The sequence below is a fragment of the Piliocolobus tephrosceles genome, chromosome 1, assembly GCF_002776525.5.
Source record: "Piliocolobus tephrosceles isolate RC106 chromosome 1, ASM277652v3, whole genome shotgun sequence".
Classification (NCBI taxonomy): domain Eukaryota; kingdom Metazoa; phylum Chordata; class Mammalia; order Primates; family Cercopithecidae; genus Piliocolobus; species Piliocolobus tephrosceles.
The window spans coordinates 217,951,580-217,958,241 of record NC_045434.1 but is presented as its reverse complement, the minus strand read 5'-3'; positions in this window follow the sequence as shown (position 1 = coordinate 217,958,241).

The following is a 6,662-nucleotide window of genomic DNA, read 5'->3' as shown; positions in this document are numbered from 1 at the left end:
AGAAAAAGACAACAGAGAGACAATGCCTCAAGCAAAGGGAATTGTCCCCTGGATGAGAACTGTGTGCTGAGCAGGCAACAGGTCCTGCCTCAGGTGTGTGGTCAGAGCAGGCAGCGGGTGGGCACTGTCCTTCACTCTCGTTGCTGCAGTGGAAGGTGACTTCCAGATCTGTTTCAGAATAGGGACACCCAGGACCCCCTTCTCCCCTCAGGGGTGTGAGATGCCCTGAGGACAGTATGAGTTTGGGAGTAAGCTGCCTTTCAGCAGCCCTCTACACTCTCACATGTGCACACACACATGCACACATCACACACACCCAGGGCACACATGCACAAGCACACACACATAAGCATGCATACACTCACCCAGGGCATACATGTACACACACGTGCCATCACACACATGCTTATATGTGCATGTGCACACATGCATAAGCAGGCACACACTGATGCAGGGTACACATGTACACACATGCACAACCACATGCACAGACATTCATGCACACATGCACTTATGTGGGGCACACATGTATGCACACATGTACACATATGCACATGCATGTGCACACACAATAAGCATACACACGGCACACAGGTACACACATGCACAACCACACACGCACATACATGCGTGCTCACACACATAAGCATGCACATGCTTATATAGTGCACACATATATGCACCTATGCACAGATGTACAGGCACACACACAGGACACACGTACACACACATGCTCACATGTGCAACCACATAATGCACATACATGAATGGGCACACACACAGGCATGCCCACACACACACTCCCCCAGGCCCAGACTCCCAGGGCAGGAATAGTTCTAGGGCTCTCCTTTAAGGCTGGGCATCCTTGCTGGGGTACTGACAGACACTCCAGGGTTTACCCTGGGGGCTCAGTGCTAGATGGCTTTGGTAGCCGGGGCTGCTCCCAGGATTATGAGGGGAAGCCTGCTAGAAGAGAAGAGCTGGTTAAGGCAGATGACCCGCAGCACCTGGAGAGATGCCTGCCCTGGGGGCGGGAGGGATGCTGCCGCTGTGCTTTTAGCATGAGTCTTCATTTAGATGTTAATTACTCACTCAGATTTACTGAGCGCTTACTGGGTGCTAGGCATGGCTGTCTAGGGTGCCATGGTCAGCAAAACAGACAAAGCCCTGCCCTCGTGGAGCTGCCATGCCAGTGGAGGCAACAACAGTATTTTAAAAAGTAAAACATGTTTCTGTTTGAGGCTGAGTACTGTGGAGAAGGCGTAAGGGAGGAGGCAAACGGAGAGGAGAGCCCTGATTGGAAGCAGGTGACCAGGGAAGGCCTCCCGAGAGGGCAAGGAACAGGTGAGACCTGGAGGCGGGGAGGGAGGAGCCCTGCAGACAGCGGAGAAAGAGCACTCCAGCCAGACGCACAGCAAGTGCAGGTGTCCTGAGGCACTGAGAGGGTGCGGCTGCTCCCCACCTGAATCTCATCTCCAATTGTAATCCTCATCATCCCGGCGGGTGGAGGGAGGGAGTGGTGGAAGGTGATTGGAGCACAGCGGCCGTTTCCCCCGTGCTGTTCTCGTGATAGTGAGTTCTCACGAGATCTCATGGTTTTATAAATGGCGGTTTCCCCTGGGTTTTTCGGGCCTGCCTGCTGCCGTGTGAAGAAGGTGCTTGCTGCTTCTTTGCCTTCTGCCACGATTGTAAGTTTCCTGAGGCCTCTTCAGCCTTGCAGAACTGTCAGTTAAGCATCTTTCTTTTATAAATTACCAGTGTCGGGTGGTATCTTTATCGCAGTGTGAGAATAAATGAATATGGGCAGAAACACATGGCCAGGCTCCAGGTGCAGACAGGAGGCCAGAAGGCCGGAGCAGGCTTGGGGAGAGGACAGCAAGGGATGCTGAAGCCACATTCCGAGGGCCTGGAGGGCGGCTCTGGTGACGTTGGCTCTTGCTCTGTGTGAGCCAGAAGCCATGTGAGGGTTTCGAGCAGAGGAGTAACATGATCTGATTTCGTTGTTTTGGGCTGGAGGGACTGGAAGATGGAGTCGCTGCTGAGCTGAGAGATGGCTGGGGGCAGCTCTGGAGAATGTGGATTTGGACATGGTAATATGCAATGCTTATTGGACATCCCAGTGGCGCTACTGGGGAATCTCTAGGAAAAGTGGACCTGACATTTGGAGGAAAGATCACAGACAGAGAACATGCATTCAGGAGATTTGAGTGTAGGGCTGAGGCTGGATGCACTCACCAGCGGGTAAGTGGGCAGAGAGAGGGAGAGATCCCAGAATGAAAACCTGGGCCCCACTGTTAGGAGGCAGGGGAGAGGAGTGGAATCCACAGCGGCAAAGCAGCCACGTCCCCTGACTATGGGGTCACCATTCACCTTGCAGGTCATGAGACTCACATCCCTGGAACCGTGCAGGACCCACCTGTGTGGCCACACAGTGATCCTGAGCAGAGGAGTGACCAGAGAAGTGCATGGCGAAGCAGAAGGGTGTGACATCCTGGAGGACGCCCAGCAGGGAGGAGCCATCACGCGGCCGCGGGCTGCTGCTGAGAACCTGGCGTGGGCCACCCTGGTCAGCAGCATGGAGGTAACTGACGACCTTGGCCAAGAAGTTAGGTGGCAGTGTGGAGGTCATGCTCAGAGTGAGCGGACTCAAGAGACAGTGGCGGGAGTGGGAGTGGAGATCATGGGTGTGGATGGCTCTTATGAGCCGTTTCTCTGTGGAGGGGAGTGGAGGAGTGGGGGAAGCCAGAAGGGAGCTGTGCCTTGTGCATTGTGTCCTGTGTGCTTGTTGGTTAAGGGGAAATACAGCGGCAGGTGAGTTTCATGTGTTGTTGGGGATGGCGTGGCAGAGGGACTGTCCCAGGAGGGAGCAGACGGAAGCTGGCTTGCTGGAGTGATGGCCTGGGCAGGGGCAAAGGGATGAACTTAGTGCACAGGGGGAGGGCTGGCACTGGAGAGGGGCCCAGACCGGCCCCTGGGGTGACAAGGGAGAAGGTGGAGGGCACGGGCACCGAGGTGGGTTGTGGAAACTCCTGGAAGCTCCCATTTGAGGCAGTGACATGATGCCACCACCCAGGAGACCAGTGTGTGGAGGGGCTGGGGGCCGGGCCAGCAGGGAGGATGAGGGGCCCCCTTGAGATGCGTGGGCTGATGGCATGAGCTGTTCCTCATGCTCATTGAGCCGAAGGATGCGGGTGCTGCGAGTGGGGGGACGGGCGGCTGTCCCTGGGACGGGGGCTTTGCAGGATGCCAAAATGACAAGACATGAGGGTCTTGCAAGGAAGCCTCTGAAGATGAAGCAAAGGCGAGGGGGGCCTAGGAGCTATTGGAGGGGTGGGAGTCGGTGACGGAAGTGCAGAGAGGGCCCAAAGGGGTTACAGGGAAGGGCGTGGCCCAGGGAGGAGTTGGGAGGATGGAAGCCACAGTTGTGAGGGTGTCTGACATCGCATGGCCATGAGGGAGGAGCCCAGCCAATTCTCCGTGAGGGCCGAGGTGGAGGAGGGGCTGAGAGGAGTCAGACTCCCCATGATTGGGCGGGAGTGGGGTGGGGGCAGAGCATCAGCAACAGAAGCTGAGCCTTCCAGGAACCAGGGCTGGAGGGGGACTCGGCAAAGGGGATGGGGCCACCACGCCCACTGACATAGGACTCAGAGAGGAGGCTTTGACTGTGGAGGGAGGGAATGGGGTCTGCGCATAGACTGTTGGTAAAAATGACCCCAGTACTCTCCCGTCCTGTGTCTCTGCTCCTGGTGGGTGGGGTCCTGCACAGATTCTGGACTTGGCCGCATACCTCGCTTTGACCGGTAGGACTTTAGAGTTGAAGGCTGAAAAGCCCATGTTCGCTGGGGCTTGTCCTTTTGCTGGACCTGGGGTCCTAAGGCTGCCACGGGCACAGGCCCAAGCCAGCCTGCTAGAAGGTGAGATGCTGCCCGGGGGAGAACTGGGAGCCCTGGCCGATGGTCTGCTGGTGCACAATGGGTGAGAAAGCCCAGCGAGATTATCCAGCCACTAACCCACCAGCCTGGGGAGCACGACACGTGACAGAGCTCAGCTGGGACCAGCAGGGACCAGAAAATTCACCCAGAGAACCCACAGATTTGTGGGAAGGAACCGCTGTGGTTGTGGTGTATAGCTTTAGTGCCGCTGTTTTTTGGTCATTTGTTAGATAGCGAGTCGAAGCTCACCAGTGTAGCCTGAAAGCCACGGTGAAAAGCAGAAGGCCACCCACCCAGCTTCAGCTCCATGGGCCGAAGCCGCGGGAGGGAAAACGGCCCCCAGCTAAGACGCAGCCGGGGAGGCATGTACCATGGGGGAGAGAGCCAGGGCCCTGCTGGAGCCAGTGGGTGAAGGGACGCTCTAGAGGAGTGCTTGGAGGTACGGGGGATTTTGCTGATGACTGACTGTGGGCTCTGGAGGTCAAAGTGGAGGGGTTTTGAGAGCCAGAGTGGGTGGGTAATGAGGTCAGAAAGGGTGAGCGCTGTAAACAGGCTTGCAGGGCTTGCTAAGACAGCTGCTCCAATTCAGTTCAATAAACATGTCGTGAGGTCCCGCCGGGGCACGGCCCAGGGCCAGCTGCTACAGGACACGTGTCTGCTGTCCACTGGGTGTGCAGAGCTGCCCCCAGCCCTGGCAGCACACGTGGCGCTGCTCACTCACCATGCTGAAGAAGAGGCCAGTCCTTACCCCTTCCCGCTAACCGTCAGTGGGGTTTTTCTTCTCTATGGGAACATGTCCTTGTTTTTAATTATGAATGTCATAGGAAAATCAGATTCACCTAGCAGAAATGTCATTTGTTATCCATGTGTCTGTTTTGTGGGGTGAAGGCTACTTAGCGGGGTGACAAAACAAGAGACAAGAGCTCCCCTGCCGTGAGCCCCAGGCCCTCTCGGTGCTCTGCTTGGTCATGGAAAGACCTTGAACTTGCTGCTTGGGGGGCTTGTTAACATGTAAACCAGCTATTATTAGATTTCCAAGCCCATATTTATGTTTTATTAATCTGTGTAATGAAGTTCCGTTTCTCCCACGCACCATCGGGGAGGCATTTGCCCAGGAAGGCTGTGCCTGTGGCAGAGACTTACGGCCCTGGCCTGTACCAAGGGCCATGTGCATCTTGCAACCTAGTGGAGGCCATGCCAGGAGCACCATCCTGCAGTTCTGGGTCCCCTGACAACTGAAGGTAGCCTCAACCACTTCTCCCAGAAGGGCCCCCTCACCCAGAACCAACCTTCAGCTCAATTGCTTCCCACTCTGGAGGGATGCTGGGGAGCCCTGTCCAGAACCCCAGCCCACCCTGAGTCCAGCAGCTATTTCTTTCTTGTGTTTCAAGGATTTGCAGCCAGAAGCTCCCATTCCTTGGAGTCTCAGAGTGATCAGCTTTTCTGAGCTGTTGGCTTTGGAAAATATTGCCGCCTTTAATTTGGCCACAAAACCACTGGATTTTATAGGCCAACCAGCCACCTTGGAACATGCTGTGAAGCCCCCTTGAGAAACGGGCACAGACAGGACCAGCAATTTGCCAAAGTCTGGTCTGACCTGTGTGAGAGTTTGCTGGTGCCTTCCTCTCTGTGCGAGACAGTCTTCATGGTTTAGATAGATTTTTCTGCCTTGCTGCTCCAAATTAAACAATCACTACATTTTATTTAAACAGGTTTGTGTTTGAAGGGCACTGTGGTACACGAGGAAGATCCCTGGGCATTTATTAATTCATCTGTGTTAGTCTGTTCTCACACTGCTAATAAAGACATACCCAAGACTGGGTACTTTATAAAGGAAAGAGGTTTAATTGACTCACAGTTCAGCATGGCTGTGGAGCCCTCAGGAAACTTACAATCATAGTGGAAGGGGAAGCAAACATGTCCTTCTTCACGTGGCAGCAGCAAGAAAAAGTGCTGAGTCAAAGGGGAAAAAGCCTCTTATAAAACCATCAGATCTCATGAGAGCTCACCATCACGAGAACAGCATGAAGGTAACTTCCCCCATGATTCAATTACCTCCCACTGGGTCCCTCCCATGACATGTGGGGATTATGGGAACTACAATTCAAGATGAGATTTGGGTGGGGATACAGCCAAACCATCCATGTCATCCATCCATCCGTCCATCCATCCGTCCATCCATCCGTCCATCCATCCATCATCTGTCTATCCTTCTCTCATCCATCCATCATCTACCTGCCATCCATCCATCCATCCATCATCTGTCCATCCTTCTCTCATCCATCCATCCTCCATCCATCCATCCATCCATCATTTGTCCATCTTTGTCATCCACCCTACATCCATCCATCCATCCATCCATCCATCCATCCATCCATCATCTGTCCATCCTTCTCTCATCCATCCATCCTCCATCCATCCATCCATCCATCATTTGTCCATCTTTCTGTCATCCACCCTACATCCATCCATCCATCCATCCATCCATCCATCCATCCATCATCTGTCCATCCTTCTCTCATCCATCCACCCATCTACTATCATCTGTCCATCCTTCTCTCATCCATCCATCCATCATCTGTCCATCTTTCTGTCATCCACCCTCCATCCATCCATCCATCCATCCATCATCTGTCCATCTTTCTGTCATCCACTCTACATCCATCCATCCATCCATCTATCCATCCATCCATCCATCCATCCATCCATCCATCCATCCATCCATCCATC